The following is a 23,771-nucleotide window of genomic DNA, read 5'->3' on the forward strand; positions in this document are numbered from 1 at the left end:
GACACGTTTCACCGCCTAAAAAATATTATCGCACAGCGCAGGACCCGCCTGCATGTAAAAGAAGTTTCTGGAATGTTATCGATGGTTCCATCTGCTGTCTTTCCCCGCAACTTGTGTAATCTGATTGCATGTATGCGCGACGCTAATAGTGTAGAACGTTGTGGAAGGCACGCGGGTCCCGGCGGTTGTTCTGGAACATTTGACGACTGATCTATTAAAGCCGACGCGCTTGACCCGCTGATCAGATTTTCGACGATCGCCGACTGTGTTCGCCACTCTCGTTGTGCGTTAAGTGTAGCCTGTTTTGTGGGCACAGGTTCGCCCAATAAAAGCTAGTTTTGCCTTTCACAGTATTGCTACTGTGTTCTTTGACGTCACGACCACGTGACAAGAGAGAGAGTTGTATATGGAGAAGCCCGAACGGCGAGACTAGAAATGAAATAGACTTTATACTCTGCGCTAACCCTGGCATCATACAAGATGTGGACGTGCTCGGCAAAGTGCACTGCAGGATGGTAAGAACTCGAATTAGCCTAGACTTGAGGCGGTAACGGAAGAAAGTGGTACATAAGAAGCCGATCAATGAGTTAGCGGTAAGAGGGAAAACAGAGGTGTTCCGGATCAAGGTACAGAACAGGTATTCGGCTTCCTCTCACAAAGACGACCTTAGTGTTGAAGATATGAACGACACTCTTATGGGCATCATTAAGGAGTGTGCAATAGAAGTTGGTGGTAACTGCGTTAGACAAGATACCAGTAAGCTCTCGCAGGAGACGAAAGATCTGATCAAGAAACGCTAATGTATGAAACCCTCTAACCCTACAGCTAGAATACAACTGGCAGAACTTTCCAAGTTAATCAACAAGCGTAAGCCAGGTGACATAAGAAAGTATAATATGGATAGAATTGAACATGCTCTCAGGAACGGAGAAAGCCTAAAAGCAGTGAAGAATAAACTAGGGATAGGCAAGAATCAGGTGTATGCGTCAAGAGACAAAGCCGGCAATATCATTACTAACATGGATGAGATAGTTCAAGTGGCTGAGGAATTCTATAAAGATTTGTACAGTACCAGTGGTACCCACGACCATAATGGAAGAGAGAATAGTCTAGAGGAATTTTAAATCCCACAAGTAACGCTGGAAGAAGTAAAGAAAGCCTTGGGAGCTATGCAAAGGGGGAAGGCAGCTGGGGACGATCAGGTAACGACAGATTTGTTGAAGGATGGTGGGCAGATTGTTCTTGAAAAACTGGGCACCCTGTATACGCAATGCCTCATGACTTCGAGCGTACCGGAATCTTGGAAGAACGTTAACACAATCCTAATCCACAAGGGCACGACAAAGACTTGAAAAATTATAGACCGATCAGCTTACTGCCCATTGTCTACAAACTACTTGCTAAGGTAATCACAAATAGAATATGGAACAGCTTAGACTTCTGTCAACCAAAGGACCAGGCAGGATTTCGTAAAGGCTACTCAACAATAGACCATATTCACACTATGAATCAGGTGATAGAGAAATCTGCGGAATATAACCAACCCTTATATATAGGTTTCATTGATTACGAGAAAGCGTTTGAATCAGTCGAAACCTCAGCAGTCATGGAGGCATTGTGGAATCAGAGTGTAGACAAGCCGTATGTAAAAATACTGAATGATATCTATTGCGGCTCCACAGCCACCGTAGTCCTCCATAAAGAAAGCAACGAAATCGAAATAAAGAAAGGCGTCAGGCAGGGAGATACAATCTCTCCAATACTATTCACAGCGTATTTCCAGGAGGTATTCAGAGACCTGGATTAGGAAGAATTGGGGATAAAAGTTAATGGAGAATACCTTAGTAACTTGCGATTTGCTGATGATATTGCCTTGCTTATTAACTCAGCGGACCAATTGCAATACATGCTCACTTACCTGGAAGGGCAAAGCAGAAGGGTGGGTCTAAAAATTAATCTGCAGAAAACTAAAGTAATGTTTAACAGTCTCGGAAGAGAACAGCAGTTTACGATAGGTAGCGAAGCACTGGAAGTGGTAAGGGAATACATCTACTTCGGACAGGTTGTGACTGCCGATCCGTATCATAAGACTGAAATAATCAGAAGGATAAGAATGGGCTGGGGTGCGTTTGGCAGGCATTCTCAGATCATGAACAGCAGGTTGCCATTATCCCTCAAGAAAAAAGTGTATAACAGCTGTCTTACCAGTACTCACGTACGGGGCAGCAACCTGGTGGCTTACGAAAAGGGTTCTACTTAAATTGAGGACGACGCAACGAGCTATGGAAAGAAGAATGGTGGGTGTAATGTTGAAGGATAAGAAAAGAGCCGATTGGATGAGGGAACAAACTCGAGGTAATGACATCTCAGTTGAAATCAAGAAAAACAAATGGGCATGGGCAGGGCATGTAATGAGGAGGGAAGATAACCGATGGTCATTAAGGGTCATGGACTAGATTCCAAGAGAAGGGAAGCGTAGCAGGGGGCCACAGAAAGTTAGGTGGGTGGATGAGATTAAGAAGTTTGCAGGGACAACATGGCCACAATTAGTACTTGACCGGGGTAGTTGGAGAAGTATGGGAGAGGCCTTTGCCCTGCAATGGGCGTAACCAGGCTGATGACAATGATGATTGTTATATAGTTTACAATAAATTTCCTCGGTGTGTTTTGTTGTATGGCGGCGACTTTAACTACCCAGCTATTAACTGGTCAACGCCAGCATGGTCATTAACACCCTCCGGGCTCGAGGTATCTCGCTTCCTTCAAACATTAAACTTATTTCACTTAACTTAGTTGGTAAAAGAACCGACACGAGGCGAACGCATTCTCGATTTAGTCTTAACGAACAATCCAACTAATGGTTTAGTTCACGTTCTTGACGACATTAGTGACCATAGCGTAGTACATTGTTCGGACCCACTGCCACTTCCTAATAAGCCAACAAAGCTAAAACGTATACTTAATTACAATAAGGCAGATTGTGGAAAAATGAATAGCATGCTAACCGAGTTTGCAGGCTCCTTTTCAAACGAATTTATTAATCGTACAACTAATGACAATTGGATAGTGTTCCGTGACTTCCTTAAGAAAATTGAAAATACGTGCATCCCTCAGGTTTCATTTACATCAAGAAAAAAAATGCTCTCTCGTTTACAAAAAAAAAAAAAAAAAAAAATCACATTTCCTGAATAAAAAGAAAAGAGCGTATAATAAGGCCTCGCGAACCAATACTGATTATGCGTGGGAAAAATATAAAGAATTAGCTCGCGAATCACAAAAAACAATTGAAGAAGCTTAGGATCATTGTTTCAATTATACCCTACCCACTTTGTTAAAATCTGATCCAAAAAAGTTTTGGCCTGTAATTAAGCCTAAAGATACGGACACTGTAAAAACACTAAAGGACGCAGATGGCTGCATTGTGCCCAATAAAGCATGTGGTGACCTTTTGAACAATACTTTCAGTCAAGCATTTACCGATGGACCACCACTCGACAAGTTTCGTACCATCTCTCTTTCTACGATAACTCACCCAAGCGAGCCCATCACCGTTACTGCAGCAGGTGTATCACGGGCTATTGACAGGCTCCCACTTAGCTCCAGTACTGGACTGGATGGCATCATCTCAAAACTACGAAAACTAACTTCCCACGTATCATCCTTTTTACTGAGTTTAATTTTCCAACAATCACTGGATACCGGCTGTGTTCCAGATGATTGGAAGTCTGGCCATATCATACCCATATTTAAATCTGGTGAGCCCTCGTGTCCAAGTAATTACCGCCCAATTTCACTGACATCACTTTGTTGTAAGCTCCTTCAGCACATAATTTACTCCCACATTGTGGGTCATCTTAATGCCAATAATCTGTTATTCAAAAATCAACATGGCTACAGATACAAACGGTCTTGCCAAACGCAGTTCGAACTAACTACTGACCTACATGACTCTTTGCACAATTTGCTTTCTACTGACGGAATATTTATTGACTTCTCGAAAGCCTTCGATCGTGCTCCCCAGAAACGTCCAATCATGAAAATAAACAGCCTTATTACATGAAAAAACTACCCAGTGGATTAACTAGTTCTTATCTGGTCGCTCTCAATCAGTAACTATTAATAACAACCAATCTATTTTCTGCCACGTTAGGTCAGGGGTGCCTCAAGGGTCAGTGTTAGGCACGTTATTATTCCTTATATATATTAATGACATAGCTATGAGTATAACTTCAACAATACGGCTGTTTGCCGATGATTATGTAATTTATAGACAGATAACCACCCCTGATGGCGTTGCCCTAATACAAAAAGATTTAACCACATTAGCTGAGTGGTGTCGCGTATGGAAGATGGAAATTAATGGAGATAAAACTAAGGTCATGACATTTGCTTTCAAGCTAAGCTTTCCGCCCAACGTGTACACTCTACGCAATTGAATACTCGAACGAACCTCTTCTTTTAAATATCGGGACATAATTCTTACATCTCATTTAAGCTGGGCCATGCATGTTGAGCATATTTCTAACAAGGCACTCAAACAACTTGGCTTTTTGAAGCGCCATCTGTACCTTCCAAGCAGCGACACAAGACTTCGTGCATGCATTTCCCTTATCAGAGCAACCCTCGATTACGCCTCAATTATTTGGAACCCTCACACAGCTAACCTTTCTGATTGCATCGAATCAATTCACAATAAGGCTGCCCGGTTTATTTTGCGCTCCTACTCTCCGTACTAAAGTGTGTTGGCGTTAAAGCAGACCCTTAAATTTCCGGATCTTGGCACACAACGGAAATATTTCCGTCTGTCTTTTTTTCCCTACCTTTACCGTTGCGGTTGATGTTTTTCCTCTGAGCCCGTCTTGCCCGCCCATTATCTGTCCAACCACAATGACCATGTATGCCAAGTGTTTCCCATATTTGCTAGGACCAAAAAATTCGAAAATTCCCCTTTGGTGTTATCAGTGAATGAATGGAAAGCCTTACCCAAAGATATTGTAACAACCACTGACCCGTCTGCCTTCCAATCTGCCATACGCACATTTTTGAATGGATAAAATGTTCAGCTGGCACTTCTGGCCTGACTTGTGTTACACACACACACACACACACACACACACACACACACACACACACACACACACACACACACACACATATATATATATATATATATAGATATACATACATATATATATATATAAATTTTTTAAAGGTGCATTTTTCGAACACCCACCTGCCGCGTGTGCCTTGTTGAAGCTTGCCATGTATAGCAAATGTGAATTGTACCATGCACTCTCATCCTAATTTCTTTTCGTTCTTTTTCTTCTGCTTCTTTTTACAAACTGTTGTATCTTTTACCGAAATCTGCGCTTGATTGTTGTCTTCAGTCGTTTTTATTGCGTTGACATATCATGTGTGAATTGTATCCCCGTTATGTAATGCCTTTGGGGGCCTGTAGGGTATTCAAAATAAATAAATAAATAAATAAATAAATAAATAAATAAATAAAAAATCGTCAGCATACATAGTATGTTTGATGCCTTCAAGCAGTGTTGCAATAAATTAGTGATAGATACAATTACGGATTTAAACACACAATGCACGCTAAAATAAAAAGAACGCAAACAGAGCAACAGGGAAAAAAAAACAGTGAGAACTATACAACGACACATCCTAATCGTTGAAGATACCTATTGAATTAAAATGTGTGGTACAAAAATTCAACGTAATATGGTCACTTCATACAAGGAAAATGCTTGCTATAAAGGTACAAATACCAGCAGATACTGCATAAAACACTAAGCTAACACAACCAGAGAAAATTTTATGCAGTACAAGGAACTCTGTGCTAAGCTACAACAAAGCCATCTGCGCAAGGAACATCACAATATGGTGAGGAAAAAAAATCAAAATAAGAAAAAAGTGCACAATAACACAGCGATGCATGCAACGAATGAGCATGACAATACTACGTTAGTAGGTTAAAATAATGTTTTAGCTTTGGTAGGACCCGCCGTGGTTGCTCAGTGGCTATGGTGTTGGGCTGCTGAGCAAGAGGTCGCTGAATCGAATCCCGGCCTCGGCGGCCGCATTTCTATGGGGGCGAAATTCGAAAACACCAGTGTACTTAGATTTAGGTGCACGTTAAAGGACCGCAGGTTGTCCAAATTTCCGGAGTCCCCCACTACGGCGTGCCTCATAATCAGAAAGTGGTTTTGGCACGTAAAAACTCATAACTTAAGCAAAATTTTGCTAGGACATCATCAAGACTTAGAACTGATACGATTTCATTTGGTAACATATTCCAGTGATATATCGCCAGAAAGAGGGGCGAGTGTCTCAAGAAGTTAGTGCGCGCAAGAACGGGCTGCACTTTAAAGGGATGATCAAGGCGCGGGAAGATACGATGGGCGGGCCAGATGTGGCATGCACTGAAAGACGACCTGCAGTGATAGAGCTTGTGACAATGGGAAAGAAGTCCTATCGGTCTTCGATTTCCGGAGAGGGGAGATTTAGATAAGTTTTAGTGTTAGTGATGCTAGACGTTCGTGAGTATAATTTTTCGTGATGAAGCGGGCTACTTTGTTTTCGATTGACTGGAGCTTGTTTATGAGGATGCGGCTGATGCGGATTCCAAATAAAAGACGCGTACTCCCTTTTCGAACGAACCAGTGTCGTATAGGCTAATAATTTAGTGTACTTGTTTGCCGCTAGTAAAGGCTACGCCTAATGCAGCCAAAGCCTTTACACGCGCTGCTAGTAATAGCTTCGATGTGGTGATTCCATGAAACGTTTGAAGATAGAGTAATCCGCAAGTATTTTATTGTTTACGCACGTGCAATAGAAATGCTGTTCATCGAGTATAAGCCTCGGGTTACTAGATCTAGTGAAGGCCTTAGTTTGTAAAAGATTTATTTCTATTTGCCACTGTTTACACCAGCCGGTAATCTTCGCGAGGTCAGATTGCAAAATGTCAGTGTCGGAAGAGTTGATTATTCGTCTATAAGTTACGCAATCATCGGCAAATAGTCTTATTGTATATTTAATATTATTGCTCATGTCGTTGACGTATAGCAGGAATAAAATTGGTCCCAATAGGGAGCCCTGCGGCTATTGTCTTTCGCGCATCGTGCGTGGTCAGAGGGGCACTTCGGTCGCGTTATCGAGGCGTTCTTATCAGTGAGACCAGTTGGCCTCGAGAGACGGAGAGTAAGTGTGACATACAGAGGAAGGAATAGCTGCGAAGCCGCGAAACCTGCTGTTCGCGCTCCTCCCGTACTACTATCAAGGTGGTGCGCTGTCTCTTCGGGTTTGCCACAGGCAACGCAGTTGCTTTCAATCAGCTCATTTGAGGGCGTTGCTTTATGATGAGGCTGTGAGCGCAGTCACGTGGTATTTTTCATATTTCGTGGGGTTTCTTTACGAGTACGAAGAAATTGTACGCAATTAGTACGTCGCTGAAAGCACTGCAGTTTGATGTTGCTTCATAGGATAGTTTCTATACTTAGATGTCATTGGGGGCACGCGCCTACAGATGCCTCATTAACACTATGATAATCAGGACACTACTCCTCGAGTTCGATAATTAAATGCAATTACATAATTAAATCTCAGTAACGAGAAAAGTTACTAGCGGCTGCTCCACTGCACTGGAAACAATGTGCACTATACGTTTCTTTGAGCAGCGCAACTGCTGTATTTTGAAGTCTTGGAGCATGACAGTTGGAGAACACTGTACGATTCAATCAGTAATCAAAATGAGGCGAAGCCGCATTGACTCGAAATAAATATCAACAGCAGTCATGCGCACTAGCGCCTATAATCGGACTCACACAAGAGAGAGAGAGAGAGAGAGAGAGAGAGAGAGAGAGAGACCCTGTAGTTTCTCCGGAAAAGCAAAGCCGTATTAGTGATAGAGAAGTATATGAGAATTACATGATGGAATATTAAACCACCGAGAGACGCCAGAATCATGGTGGTGCGAGAGGACTCAGGATGTGAAAATGAACTGTGTCCTACTATGAGGTCTTGTAAATACTCATGTGAGGCCGTCACTTATATGAGTATTTCCTGGAGAAGGAGCAGCCTCCCCCCCCCCCCCCCCCCCTTCTCGCCACGGAAAAATGAATCCCTTCCGCCTATGCGTGCGAATCAGACCCTTTAGAGACCCATAAAAAGAAAGAAAAAATATGCAGGCAAGGAGGCTTTCCTGTATATAAAACCCCGATTATGTGCATCCTCGATCGCTTTGAGGATGTGGCCTGCTCCTGTAATCCAGCTACCTGGAGGCTTGCACTAGAGGGCGGGTTGAGGCTGGGATTCCTGTCCCACGTTGACCTATGTTGATCGGGTGTCCACGCTGAGCTGGGCGTCGATATGGTGACCCCAGGCGAACCCGGCGGTTGTCAGGTCGCCTAAGGAGGAGCGAACCGGCTCAGGGCGAAAACGCAGCAGGCAAAATCTCCCGCGCTCTGCAGTAGTGGGATAGCCCTGGTGAATGGGCGGCATGGCATAGCCCAGCCGATAAATTGGGAGCGAGGGCTCAATTTCTTTCTCTGTGCAATCAGTACTAGTTATGTTAAAAAAAAAAAAAAAACATGGGCGTGTGTGGGAATCCTATGATGCAGAGCTTAAAGTACTCGCTTAGGATTGTTATCGTAAGCAAGGTAAGATGCGTGCGCAGATTACATTTCTCTCGCTAATCGCCTGCGAAAAATAGCGCTGTTTCACTTTGTCAGCGGAAGTTTCGGAACTACCGGAAATTGCATGCATGAAAATGACGATTTCAAGGTAGGTAATGCACAAGACTTCCTAACTAACTTTCGATTTATTACCGTTTTCCGCATCCTGAAATTGTGAAATTAGTTAATCAGGAAGTTAGTTAAGTAATACCTGCTTTAAAAAAATCAAAGGACTAGAACGCCAGCGTGCGCTTGTACACACGTCAACGGCTTTTATATAACTCAATAGTTAATCTTGCGGCAGCCGACGGCTTTCCTACTTCGTTAAGCGCAGATGTGTATGCATGTATGTACATATGAGAGGTGTATGTGCGTGGTCATTAAACTATTAAAGAGGAAGCCTACGGACCCAACAATATCTTCAGTGTTCAAGAGCCTTGTTGTTCAGTGCTCATTTGCCTTAATTCTTACTGGTTAGGATGAATATACGGGTTCTTCTTGTCTTGTTTTCATTCCACAACAGGTGTGATAGTTTTCATATGGGCTGCAGGATCGTTGTTCTGGAAGGTTGGACAATGAAACAGTTATATCTTCAACGGGATCTTTATATCCCATTTTCAATATTACTTCTTGTCTTTACACCTTTTCACGAGTACATTTCAGAGTTCAACAATTAGGTTGGTCGCTCGTAAAGCGCAGTCAGTTAAGTGTTAGTGTGTTTACGTGAGTGCGTTTGTGTGTTTCTGTGTATGCGTGGGTGATGGGGTGGGAGTGCGGCAAATAAAGGTGTGGCGAAAAAGTATTGATGCTTTATTTTTATCTTTTTTATTTCCCCATCGTTGTCCTTACAGCAGGGGGTTCAATTCTTAAAACAAGGCACAAACAAAATCGTTTTCGCGTAGAGGAAATCTTCATTTATAACACATAAATAATATCCCAAGCCACACAAAGTTCCAATTTATCCATTTCAGGCATTCAATTAAGGTAAAAAATCTATTTAAGGCATCCCCCCTAAAAAGAATCAGACAAGGACTTTCAACTTATCTCGTCTTTCAAAAACATAATTGAGTGGCATAAAATAACGCTTGCTATTAATGCCGCTTTTAACTTACTATATATTACGAAAAAAGTTTTGCGTATGAGTTGTGGCGACTGTTTTCTAATTTGTTCCACTTGATAGATTTCTTCTTTTTTCACTATCGGTAGTCTTCTGCCATAATTACGAAGAAAAAACGGCATCATCATACTCTGAACTTACTTGGTCTTCGAAATGAGCGGTAGGGACCCCGGAAACGAACTTATAATCGCGCATGCACGCGTGGATGAAATATAACTGTTGCTTCTTTTTCATTAATAACCGGACTGTCTCCTTTTTAACACGACTGACGTGCTGGCTCAATAAAAGATAAGCCGGGAAAATCGCCCAGATTCTACCGCATTACCTAGAGCAAGATGGTCCCTTTTTTATATTATTATTAATCTCGTGTGAGTGCTTCCTCGGAAAGGTGGCGTGCACACTTTTTCACTTTCAGGGACATCTGGCATTTATCGCACATAAGACATTGAAATGAAAGTAATGTTTAAGAGCTTGTTTATCAAACTTAATGCATATAAGTATGTATACTATGCAGTCATCAGGACATGCTTTAAATTAGGATGATATACCACAACTGATATATATATATATATATATATGTATGTATGTATGTATATATTGTTCGCATTTCTGCGGACTTCATCTGCATCTGTACAAAGTCATCATCACTGATCGGCTCATGTTCGTTTTTGCGTAGGCGCCATTTTGCTTTCTTGAAATAAAGCGTCGTCTCGACCTTGGTATTTCAAGTGGCGGAGGCGCTTTAAGATCCCTTAGAACTCAATTCTCTTCAAGATCTCTCCTGGAGCTAGGTTCGGCACGCCACTTGCGCCAAGATGCCGCCATGTCGCAAGACCAGCCCACAGCGTCCACCATCTCGGTTCATGTGCCAGCCACCCCAACTGCCAGCCCTGCCATCAACTCGTATCGCGATCCTCAAATCTTCTCTGGCTTGTCTGATGTTGAAGACTGGCTCGACAACTACGATCGTGTCAGCGAGTACAACAACTGGAACGAGACATCGATGTTAAACAACCTGCCATTTTACGTCTCTCGAGTAGCAAATAAATGGCTCCTGAATCACGCGAGAGACTTCCGTGATTTGTCGTCTTTCAGGGAGCAGCTACGGCGGACTTTTCACACACTCACGGTTTGTGCGGAAGTTGCGAAAAAGAGGCTGTCTGAGCGCGTCCAGCATTATGGCGAGTCGTATACCTCGTACATTGAGGACATCCTCGCGCTTTGCCGCCGTGTCGACAGTGCCATGCCAGAAAGTGACCGCGTAGGAAACCTTCTTAAGGGCATAGGATCTACTGCCTTCAACGCACTCGCCGCTCAAAACCCTTCGACGGTGTCGGACGTCGTCTCCGTCTGTCAGCGCCTCGACGCCCTGCAATCAATCCGCTTGCAACCGGACTTTTCCGACAACCCCCTGGCAAACAGTATTGAGCTCCGGTCTATCATTCGAGCCATAATTCTTGAGGAATTACAAGCGCACGCCTCATCCCCTTGCAGCAGCGCTCACGTCCCAGCTGCTTCTACTGACCTGACCGGCATTATTAAAGAGGAATAGACCTCCCCTGCAGAACGCCAACCATGCGAACGCTTCTCCTTGCCCACAATCCGCTTCTTACACCCAGGTTGTGTCAGCACAGTCTCCGATTGCACCACCTGCGCCTGTTCACAATCACGTGGCACCTTTAGTCGCCCGAGCTCCGAACCCGCCTTACTACTCTGCCTAGCGTTCGTCGAGGCCTATCTGCTATTACTGCGGCTTTCGAGGACATACCGCCCGGTTTTGCCGATGCCGCCAGCAAGACTAACATCGTGGTTACGCTGCCTTTGAACGCGATGAGCCACCTCCTCGAGTCTACCGCACTTATGACTATAGTCCTTCCGCTCACCGGTCTCCATCTCCGGCCGACTTCTCCAATACCGCCCACAACACACGTACCTCGAGACGCCGCTCCCCATCGCCGCTCCGACGTTAATTCTCTTTCGCCACTTCGGCCTATCTCCCAACTCCATGTCCAGCGACCGAAAAACTAACCAGTGCAGTTTCTGGAGGGAAAACTACATCGTCGTGAAGTGCCCCAAGTCCTCCTGTACGTCCTTCAAACATGTTATTGGTGTCTGTGGAGGGCGTGCGTTTGTTATGTCTGATTGGCTCGGTAGCTACTATATCTGTTATGCCTGCGGACCTGTGATATATCCACACCGTGATATCCACACCGTGCTTACAGGAGGTATTCAGAGACCTGGATTGGGAAGAAATGGGGATGAAAGTTAATGGAGAATACCTTAGTAACTTGCGATTCGCTGATGATATTGCCTTGCTTAGTAACTCAGGGGACCAATTGCAATGCATGCTCACTGACCTGGAGAGGCAAAGCAGAAGAGTGGGTCTAAAAATTAATCTGCAGAAAACTAAAGTAATGTTTAACAGTCTCGGAAGAAAACAGCAATTTACAATAGGTAGCGAGGCACTGGAAGTGGTGAGGCAATACATCTACTTAGGGCAGGTAGTGACGGCGGATCCGGATCGTGAGACGGAAATAATCAGAAGAATAAGAATGGGCTGGGGTGCGTTTGGCAGGCATTCTCAGGTCACGAACAGCAGGTTGCCAATATCCCTCAAGAGAAAAGTGTGTAATAGGTGTGTATTACCAGTACTCACCTACGGGGCACAAACCCGGAGGCATACGAAAAGGGTTCTACTTAAATTGAGGACGACGCAACGAGCTATGGAAAGAAGAATGATGGATGTAACGTTAAGGAGTAAGACAAGAGCAGATTGGGTGAGGGAACAAACGCGAGTGAATGACATCTTAGTTGAAATCAAGAAAATGAGGAGGGAAGAGGAGGGAAGATAACCGATGGTTTTTAAGGGTTACGGACTGGATTCCAAGGGAAGGGAGCGTAGCAGGGGGCGGCAGAAAGTTAGGTGGGCGGATGAGATTAAGAAGTTTGCAGGGACGGCATGGCCACAATTAGTACATGACCGGGGTTGTTGGAGAAGTACGGGAGAGGCCTTTGCCCTGCAGTGGCATAACCAGGCTGATGATGACGATGATGATGATGATGATGAAGGCGATACTCCTAAGGTAGGTAAATATAATTAACGTAGCGGGATTGTAAAAAAATATTTGTAAATCGACCGCGGCACCTAGGAGGGTAAAATACCATATATACTCGGCTAATGGACGCGCTTATGTAAGGATCCCCCCCCCCCCCTCAGCCCGAAATTCGAAAAAAGAAATGCTGAAATAAAAGTGTTGAGACTGTATAGAGCGTCACAGCATGTGTGCTTGATTTGGACTCTGAGCGCGTGGCGTGCGCGGTCTTCGGACATCGTTGTGAAAAGCTTTGACGTCAAATCACATCTGACGTCATAAAGGGCACTGAGGGCGACTGTATCCACGAATGAGCAGCTGTGACAGCGACAGTAGTGATAACTATAGACCGGCACCAGCTGCGTGGCTAGCTTGCGCGAACAAATATATGCGTTATGAAAACAACAGCGTTTGTTCTTTTTGCGCATATCAATGAAGAATATTACGCACGGTGAGAATGAATTGGACCACAATGGCCCAACCCCGTGTAAGGGTCGTACGTCGTCAAGATTGCGAAAAAAATTGTGGCTTTTACACGAGCGTATACGGTATACTGGCACGCTTTTTTTGTTTATCTTGTGTGGATCTCTACGCCACCATCTGTATATTTTTTCTTTTGTTACATCGATCCCAGCACCTCTCGCGTGCAGCTTGACCTGCAGCCGCTTCGCAATATCGATACATTACTATCAATGTGGCATTGAGAGAAAGTAGTAGGTATATCTTTCTAAGTAACCAAACGATGCCTCGCAAGGAGAATATAATCAATACAAAAGTGGTAAAATTTCTTTCAGGGTGATGTCTTTGGCCATTATACCATGTAAAGAAAGGTTTGAATGTCCTATCTACTGATAGGGCATTCAGGTTGGGAGCAGCAAAAAGCGATTCCTTTTCGCTGCAGCTTCGCTTCATCTCGCCTGTGTTCCTACAGCGAGTTTACTGTCAGTGAGATGTGTTCATGTGTCGCTTTGGGCACGACACCAAGTTTGTTAATTTAACAGGGAAGCGAAGGTTTACTGTAATGTACACTGGCGATGACACATAGAGCTGCTTAATTACAGGTCTCTGGTATTACTTAATTACAGGTCTATGGTATAATCGTGTCTGCACTGCTCAAGTGATCCTTTAGTATTTTATTAATGCCCAGTGTATTTAGCAAACCTGTAGTAATTTTACTATGTGCCACCACTGGAGCAGGCCTACAGAAACTCTGGATTTGGCTTCCTTCATGGCTAAGACACCTGCGAAGTTTCCAGCATACATTGCAAATATGTACCTAAGACCGACGAAGTGAGCCAGCCTGCAGTAGACCTCCTACTAACTTTCTTTGTAGCCCCCATCCTTGCTGAGGGCTTTTAAAATTCATTACTGGCTGAGGTGTATCTGCAAACTATTGGATGAATTGAAGGGGTATCGTCACTACATGAAAGTGTCAGTGTATGCTCTGGTGACCTCTCCCAGGCTTTGTTGTGCATACAGGGCGCATTTGCTGTATAAATGGATGATCATAACGCAGCTACCTGTGTGTATATATGACCACTGAACTCAAGTAATTCCGTCAATGCCTAATGTGGTTGTGACGTCTTTAGCATAACTCATGTTAGTGTATGTAACTACTAAATATGGCATAGAGAAAGGATCTGGTAACTTAAAGCGGCTAACATATCTGAACTGTTCAGGAAATTTCGCATTGATGTGCCTGCGACCACAAAAGTGAGCCCATAGCAAGCCTCATGGTAACTTCCCTAGTTGCCCCACGGCGAATTCCTAAATTTTCTTGCTATCCGAAGTGCATTTGTAAACAGTTTATTTCATGCGCATTTTTACTAACCTTGGTGCATCATACTTTCACGTGGTGGTGACGTTGAAGAACACAGTAGCAATACTGTGAAAGACAAAACTAACTTTTATTGGGCGAACCTGTGCCCACAAAAACAGGCTACACTTATAGCACAACGATAGCGGCGAACACGGTCGGCGATCGTCGAAAATCTGATGAGCGGGTCAAGCGCCTCGGCTTTTACACATCAGTCGTCGAAGGTTCCAGAGTAATCGCTGGGACCCGTGTGCCTTCCACGAAGTTCCGCATTATTCACGTCGTGCACACATGCAATCAGGTTACACAAGGTTCGAACACAGACAGCGGTTGGAACTATCGATAACATTCCAGAAACTTCCGATAGATGCAGGCGCGTCCTGCGCTGTGCGATAACATTTGTTAGGCGGTGAAACGTGTCACCCGATAAAGACAAGTACACGTGTCAATACAAAACTCCTAACGGCCGAACTTGTAAGACGACATTATTGAGTTTTATTTGTTTGCAATGGTGTGCTTTACTGAGAACTGCTGATTGCATTTGAGAGTGGAACTTGTGATGTGGCTGCAACTGTCTTATTGAAAATAAATGCTGTATTTTTAATCAGATTGTCAAATGATTTAGAAGCCTGCAGAACTTAGTCCTGCAGCTTCGTTCCTGTTAGCCCAAAGAAGTAGAGCTTGCATGTCTGCATGTATTGATTTAATGCAGGTTTATCAAGTTGTATGTAATGTATTAGCTTACCGTAGCAGGGAAATATGTTCCCAATGCTTAGCTGCACTGCATCTTTCTTTAGCACGCTTTGAGATGCAGTGGGCTGTATTCCTGGTATGTCTCCTGGTACTTACGCTTGTAGATGACAAAAATGTTTGGTCCCTTTATTGGACAGCTGGGATGAATTTTCCAGAGCCATGCAGTTCCGTTTCATCATGGCCCCACAGGCCAACACAAAACCAGGCCAAGCTTTGTTATTGGTATGCAAAATGCAGCAAGTCTGCTGCACTGCTAGCGTGTATTATGAGTAACGTCCATATTCTGTTAATTTGTAACCCGTATGCACTCCTGTGGATATCCTAAATAGACAACCAAATGGTCCACTGGACGACAGGTAACACAAAAAGTCCCAGAAGCGACCTACATCCTGACCACAATGTCCTTAGGACGTACTCGGTGTAATGCAATAATCATTTTTAGACGTCTCTTGGACGTCCGAATATGCCATTATGACGTTGGTGGGATGTTTCTATGAACGTCAATTCGCGTGCACAGGACGATCCCATGGACATCCAAGAATTATCCACAGGCTCCTATATGTGTCGTAGGGACGTTCGAATGTCCTGCTTCGGATCTCTGCTCGACATCTGCAGGACGTTGGTGGTCCAATGGGAGGACTTATAATCGATAAGGACATAGCGGGCAACATTGACGAATTCTACAGCATTAATGAGAGGGTAGGGGTAGTTGTAATAAAGCTGAATAAGAGGTATGGAATAAAAGTAGCCCATAACTACGCTCCGATCCCCAGTCATGATGATGAAGAAATAGAAATTTTATGAAGATGTCGAAATAGCCCCGCCAGAAGTGCAAACTCAGTATATTGTAGTCCCAGGTGACTTCAATGCAAAAGTGTGGAATAAGCAGGCTGGTGGACAAACAATTGGCAACTACGGCGTGGATTCTAGGAACACTGGAGGAGAGATGTAGAATTCGCGGAAAGGAATAAGCTGCAAATAATGAACACTTTCTTCACGAAGCGTTGGAACAGAACGTGGAACTGGAATTGCCCTAATGGTCAAACAAGGAATGAAATTGATTTCATACTTTCTGCCGATCCCTGCATAGTGCAGATTGTAGAAGTGTTACGTAGGGTAAAGTGCAGTGATCATAGGTAAATGAGGTCTAGGGTTCACCTCAATTTGAAGAGAGAAAGAGAAACAGAAAATTGGTCAAGAAGAAACAGGCCAATCTACACGCAGTGAGGGTAAAAGCAGACCAATTCCTGTTGGCACTTACAAACAAATATGCTGCCTTAGAACAGAGAGATGAAGATCACAGAGAAGCAATGAATGAAACCGTAACTAGGCTGGCTTCAGAGGCAGCGATTGAAGTGATAGTCAAGGCAACAAGGCAACCAGTAGGCAAGAGAGAGAGAGAGAGAGAGATAAGAATACAGGAAGGTAGGGATGTTAACCAGTCAATAGTCTGGTTGGATACCCTACACTGGGGGAAGGGAGAAGGGGAAGAGAAAGAAGCTTTCCCAAGTAGCTAAGGACCTAATAAAGAAATGAGAAAGAATGAAAGTGTCCTACAAAAGAGATAAGATAGAATTCGCGGAACTGTCAAAACTGATCAACAAGGCGAAAGCTTGTGAAATTCCAAGCTATAACGGGAGAAAAACTGAAGAAACGAATAAAGTAATCGCAAGAAATGGACGCAGCCTGAAATCACTGAGAAGGAAAGTTGGCACAGGACAAACCAAGATGTATGCAATGAAAGATAAGCAGGGTAATATCATCAGCAATCTCGAAGATATTGTAAAAGCAGCGGAAGAATACTATAGTGACCTGCACAGTACCGAGAGGAGTCAGGATACCTCAACTAGAAACTATAATGAAGAGGATACAGAAATTCCTCCTATAACTAGCGATGAGGCCAGAAGGGCCTTGCAAGACATGATACGAGGAAGAGCGGCAGGATAAGATGGCATATCAGTCGATTTAATCAAAGATGGAGGAGACATAATGTTCAGAAAATTGGCGAGTCTCTAGACGAAGTGTCTATCGACTGCAAGGGTCCCAGAAGAGCGGAAGAATGCCAAAATTGTACTTATGCACAAAAAGGGGGACGTTAAAAACTGAAAAATTCTAGGCACATTAGCTTACACGCAGTATTATATAAAACGTTCACCAGGACAACCTCCAATACAATAAGGGCAACACTGGAGTCTAGTCAACCAAGGGAACAGCCTGACTTCAGCAAGGGACATTTACAATGGATCACATCCATGTCATTAATCAGGTAATCGAGAAATCTGCAGAGTATAATCAGTCTGTATATATCGCTTTCATAGATTAGGAAAAGGAATTTGATTCAGTAAAGATACTAGCAGTCATAGAGGCGTTACGTAATCAAGGAGTACATAACGCTTACGTAAATACCTTGGAAAATATCTACAGAGGTTGTCCACGTACCTTAATTTTACAGAAGCAGGAATATACCTGTAATGAAAGGGGTCAGACAGGCAGACACGATCTATCCAATGCTATTCACTGCGTGCTTAGAAGAAGTATTCAAGCTATTAAACTGGGAAGGCTTAGGAGTAAACATCGACGGCGAATATCTCAGCAACCTTCGGTTTGCCGATGGCATTGTTCTATTCAGCAACAATGCAGACGAATTACAACAAATGATTGTGGACCTTAACAGAGAGAGGGAGTATGAGAGGGGGGTTGAAGATTAATATGCAGAAGACAAAGATAATGATGAATATGCGGGCAAGGGAACAAGCGTTTAGGATCGCCAGCCAGCCTCTAGTGTCTGTGAAGGAGTACGTTTACCTAGGTCAACAAATCACAGGAAACCCTGATCATGAGAAGGAAATTCATAGAGGAATAAAAATGGGTTGGATTGCATACGACAGATATTGTCAGCTCCAGACTGGAAGCTTGCCATTATCATTGAAAAGGGAGGTATACAATCAGTGCACTTTACCAGTGCTGACATGTGGGGCAGAGACTTGGACACCGACAAAGAAGCCTGAGAACAATTTAAGGACCGCGTAAAGAGGGATGGAACGAAGATTGCTAGGCATAACGTTAAGAGAAAGAAAGAGAGTGATTTGGATCAGGGAGCAAACGGGTATAGCCGAGATTCACATTGAAATTAAGAGGAAAAAATGGATCTAGGCAGGCCATGTAATGCACCGGTTAGATAACCATTGGACCATTAGGGTTATAGAACGGGCACCAAGAGAAGGGAAACGCAGTCGAAGACGGCAGAAGACATGGTGGAATTGTGAAATTAGGAAATTCGTGGGCGCTTGTTGGAAACGGTTGGCGCAGTACAGGGGTAATTGGAGACCGCAGGGAGAAGCCTTCACCCTGCAGTGGACATAAAACAGGCTGATGGTGATGACGATGAGTAAGCTTTTGGAATTCTGCTTACTCTAAACTATTCATTTTGTCTGTGGAGGTAATTTTAACAAATATTTTAGAAGATAATAAGTATGTACACGATATAAACCACCTACTACTTCATCTGTCTTTACTAATCTGATTACTACACCAACCAGGGTTAGCCCTACCACTTCGTCTGCCCTCGACCTTCTCATTACCAATACAGATACACCTGTGTGTACTATGGGTACAATATCTCATGATATTAGCGATCACTGTCCAGTTTTCGTAGTGTATTCAATGCATTGCAAAGAACACAATTAATTACTTATCAACACATTTCCAATGTTGCACTGGTTTTACTTAGTAAATATGTAAATAAAATGTAATGTATAAAATAAAATATGTAAAACACATATGAAGGATATGCAAATTAAGCCTTTGTGCCCACTTACGTTGCGCATTTCGCATTCAGACAGGTCAGACGTTCAAAAAGATACGAAAACCATGGATCATGAACGAGCACGTCAAGCTGATAAAAAGTAAAAACCGCTTTTATCATACGTTGCTGCGCTCGTGATCAAAAATTAAACTCAAAGAATTTAATACAGAATGAACAGATTGAATAAAATACTAAGGCAAGCAAACATATATTTCTCTCAAGGTGTGTTTTCTGAAATTAACAAGAAGCGGCCGGATGGGGTTTGGAAAGTAATACACAACGTCTTTGGTCGTGAAACTAAAGGTGAAATACCCAAATCGATAACTGATAACAATTGTGACCTTAGCGGCATAGCGCTGGCTGACCACTTTAATACTCACTTCGTGAACACAGGCATAGTGCACAACCAGGACCCCCGAGTTGCTTATTCACTGAATAACAGTATCGTAAATGCCATATTTATGGAGCACACTAATGAATATGAGGTGTTTACAACAATTATAAATTTAAATAACAGCAACGCATTAGATAACGTTAATTTACGAATCAAACCAATAAAATACGTACTAGAACACTTGCCCTTCACTCGTGCGTTGGTTCACATATTCAGTGTAGCAATAGAGTCGGCGACTTTCCCAGGTCGTATGAAACGAGAATATCGGTGTTATTCAAACACGGTGATGTTAATAAAGTCTCCAATTACCAATATCTGCACTACCAATTTTTTCCGAAGCACAAGAAAAAAGTATTTCTGCACGCATAACAATATTTCTAGACAAACATGACGTTATAACAAATTCCCAATTTGGCTTTAGAAAAGGAAGATCTACGGAGACAGCTCTTTTATCCTTGAAGGAAAGTATTGTGTTAGCTATAGAAGGTAGGAATCTCGCCCTCAGCATTATCATTGACTTCAGCAAGGTGGTTGATTACCTCAATCATGAAATTCTTAAAATAAAATTAAATTATGGGGTTTTACGTGCCAAGACCACTTTCTGATTATGTGGCACGCCGTAGTGGAGGACTCCGAAAATTTCGACCACCTGGGGTTCTTTACCGTGCACCTAAATCTAAGTCCCCGGGTGCTGTCGCATTTCGCCCCCATAGAAAAGCGGCTGCCGTGGCCGAGATTCGATCCCGTGACCTCGTGCTCAGCAGCCCAACACCATAGCCACTGAGCAACCACGGCGGGTCCTAGCAAAACTAAACACTATTTTAACGTACTAACGTAGTATCCTCTTGCTCATTCGTTACATGCATCACTGCGTTACTGTGCACTTCTTTCTTATTTTGCTTTTTCTTGCTCACCATATTTTGATGTTCCTTGTGCAGATGGCTTTGTTGTAGATTAGCACAGAGTTCATTGTGCTGTATAAAATTTTCTGTGGTTGTGTTATCTCATTGTTTCATGCTGTATCTGCTGGTATGTGTACCTTCGCAGCAAGCATTTTCCTTGTATGAAGTGACCAAGTTATGTTGAATTTGTGTAATACACATTTTAATTCAATAGGTATCTTCAACGATTAGGATGTGCCGTTGTATTGTTGTTAATGTCTTTTTCTCGCTGTTTTTCCGCTGGTGTTCTTTTTATTTAAGCATGAATTATCTGTTTAAATGCGTATATTGTATCTATCACTAATTGTAACACCCCTATGTAATGCCTGTATATGCCTTTAGGGCATTTAAATAAAAAAAATGTAACAGGCATAGAATGTTTCCAAATCCCGACTTTGCTCGCACCGGATCGAAAGTGTGCGCGCGCAGCCATATTTCGCCTCAGAAACTTGTTACGGACCAAATTCAAATTAAAATGACGCGGTCTTATCTTTTGTGAGAGTGCATACGTGCTGCAGAAACAGGTTCGTGACATAAAAATGAAACCGAAGTAAACAGAGCGCAACAATACTTATGGTTCGGGCAAACTGGTTCACCTTGACAGTTTTCAGAAAAAGGCACTGAAGACGAAGATGAAAGGAACAAACTCAACAAGACTGGCGCTACTTCTAACTGCCGTTTATTCCAGACGATCATCTATTTATGTTCTGCGCATCAGGTACATCATGTACTCATCAGCACATCATGAACTCATCATGACCGACCGGGAAGCGACGCACGTGAGGAGAAAAGGCCACACCGACACGTTCATTATAGTAAATACAGTTAAAACTCGAACAAGCTGATTTTACGAAATTCCCGATCTAGCGAAGAAATTTGCCTTTCCCTGCATGTACCCACAGGGTTCAATGTTATCATCAACCCTAATTAACGAAACAAACTTGGCGGAACTTGATTTACCGAAGTTTTTCCTGAAATAAATCAGTAAAAACAAACGGTGCTTTCTTTCTAATTTTGACACAGGCGGCCTCTTCTTCGAGCGTGTGCTCTAAAGCTATCGCGTTAAAACATCTAGGTTCCATGGTCACATCCCGAGCATTATTTTGACGAGGCTGCAACCACGCTCACGCAACGAACAGCCGACTTAACACCGCCTCGCAAGGGGGATGTGGCGGTTGCTCTATATTTCATGGCTTTTGCGACAGATGGCTGGATTAGGCGCAATTGCAATACCGCGGTAGCCTTTGCGTTTCGCTACATTACAGTTAAGGATATCGAAGGACCGAAAAATTCCTTTCACGATTTTACGAACTTCCCGATTTGGCGGAATAATTTAAGCGAGGTCATCACTACGTTAAATCTTGTTTCGACTGTATACCACTTCCAAATGAGCCAAATTGGCAATAGAGATGTCTGCACGAAAAAAAAATAAAAAATAAACATCAGATTTCAGTGTGCCCTTATTATGTATGAATTCGTAGCCGCCGTTGAACGCCAGCTGCTGCCTAGAGGACGTTTTCGAATAGGTCTCCTTCTGCAGCTACGCAGTACTGAGTCCGCTTTATCACATCTTCTGTGGTTTTCTTGATGACTGACGCTGGAGTTCTACGGCAGTCATCCGTTATCCTTGTGTTGAGCTAAGCTGACGTCCATCTCGAACATGTAAGCACGATGTTTCACATAACCTCAAACAGAGAAAACGAGTGGAGAGAGGTCAGGTGACCTAGCCGGCCAATTTACAGGCCCGTGCCTTCCAATATATTGCGCATGAAAAGTCGGATCCAGCCAGTTTCGTGCTCGGCTGCTGCTGTGTGCTGGCGCCTCATCTTGCTGATACCACAGAAGTGGAAGAAGTTACAGCGGGACTTCACTGAGGAACTCATCCGCCACTGCTTCAAGGATTTCGTCCACGTAATGCTGCCCAGCCAGTGTGCGATCGAAGATGGGACCGATTATATAGCACCGGCGTAAATTTTGCACCACACATCGGACGATTTCTGGTACAGGTGCCGATTGTGCTTTAGCCAGTGTGGATTGGAGTCCCCTCAATAGTGGGCATTGTGCTAATTTAACTAGGCGTTTCTGCAAAAACTGGCGGCCTCTATGCACGTGATGTTGCTCAAAACGTCCGGTGACTCATCAGTTTTCCTGTTCACCCATTTCGAGAAATCTGGACGATTCTGCAGGGGCCTATCTTCTAAGCATTGGTGTTGGTTAAGGTGGTGCGGGTGAAAGGGCGAGTCATTTAGAATCCTCCAAACTGATGACTTGGAAATTGTTACCTGGGCGGCGACGTCTAGCACGCTAGCATGAAGGTTTGAGGCCATAAATGCTAGAACATTCGTGCATAGGTTGGACTGAAAAATGGAGTCCTCCACCGCTGTTTCAGGAAGCTGCCGGTTTGTCTCAGGTTTTCATAATTTCTGATGATAGTCGATGCGTTTGGTCTACCGCCACACTTCCATGACTGATATATGTTTGCGGCCTTCCTCTTGTTGCCATTTGCAGCTCCCCAAGCAAGGATCATGTTTTCTTTCGGCTCATTAGGGAAAGACATGGTAATTTGGACGAAACATAGCGCACCTTTAAACCTTTGCACTGACGTTCACAATTCGCTTTTGTAGTGATAGGTTTTGTGTCAAAAGAAGGGAAAGAAAAAAGTACTATCCGCGCACTTTGCCTACGCTAAGACAAAGCTATCACAGCTTGTTTTCGACTAACACCGAACTCGACGACTTCCTTCAGCCGAGGCAGGGCAGGTAAGGAACTAGCTCAATCAGGTTTTTTTTTCTTTATTTCCTTTATTTCATTCTGGCTAACTAAGAGGGAGTCGGTTGGAGGGCGCTGCTTTATGATGCGGGTTGGGAGCGCAGTCACGTGATATTTTTCATATTTCGCAGGGTTTATTTGTCAGTAGGAAAAAAATAGTACTTATACGTCCATTCGCTGTGCCTACAAGTGGGTCGTTGACACTTTTATAATTAGGACTGTACGTCTTAAGTTAGATAATTAATTAAAATTACACAATTATATCTCAACAACGAAAAATTACTGGCGGCTACTCCACTTTGCTGGAAACAATATGCACTAGGTTTTCTTAGAGTAACTCATGGATATTTCTTTAATACTTGGTGCATGATAATTAATTGGGACACCCTGTATATATTTATGA

Source organism: Dermacentor andersoni, chromosome 7 (genome assembly GCF_023375885.2).
Source record: "Dermacentor andersoni chromosome 7, qqDerAnde1_hic_scaffold, whole genome shotgun sequence".
NCBI lineage: Eukaryota > Metazoa > Arthropoda > Arachnida > Ixodida > Ixodidae > Dermacentor > Dermacentor andersoni.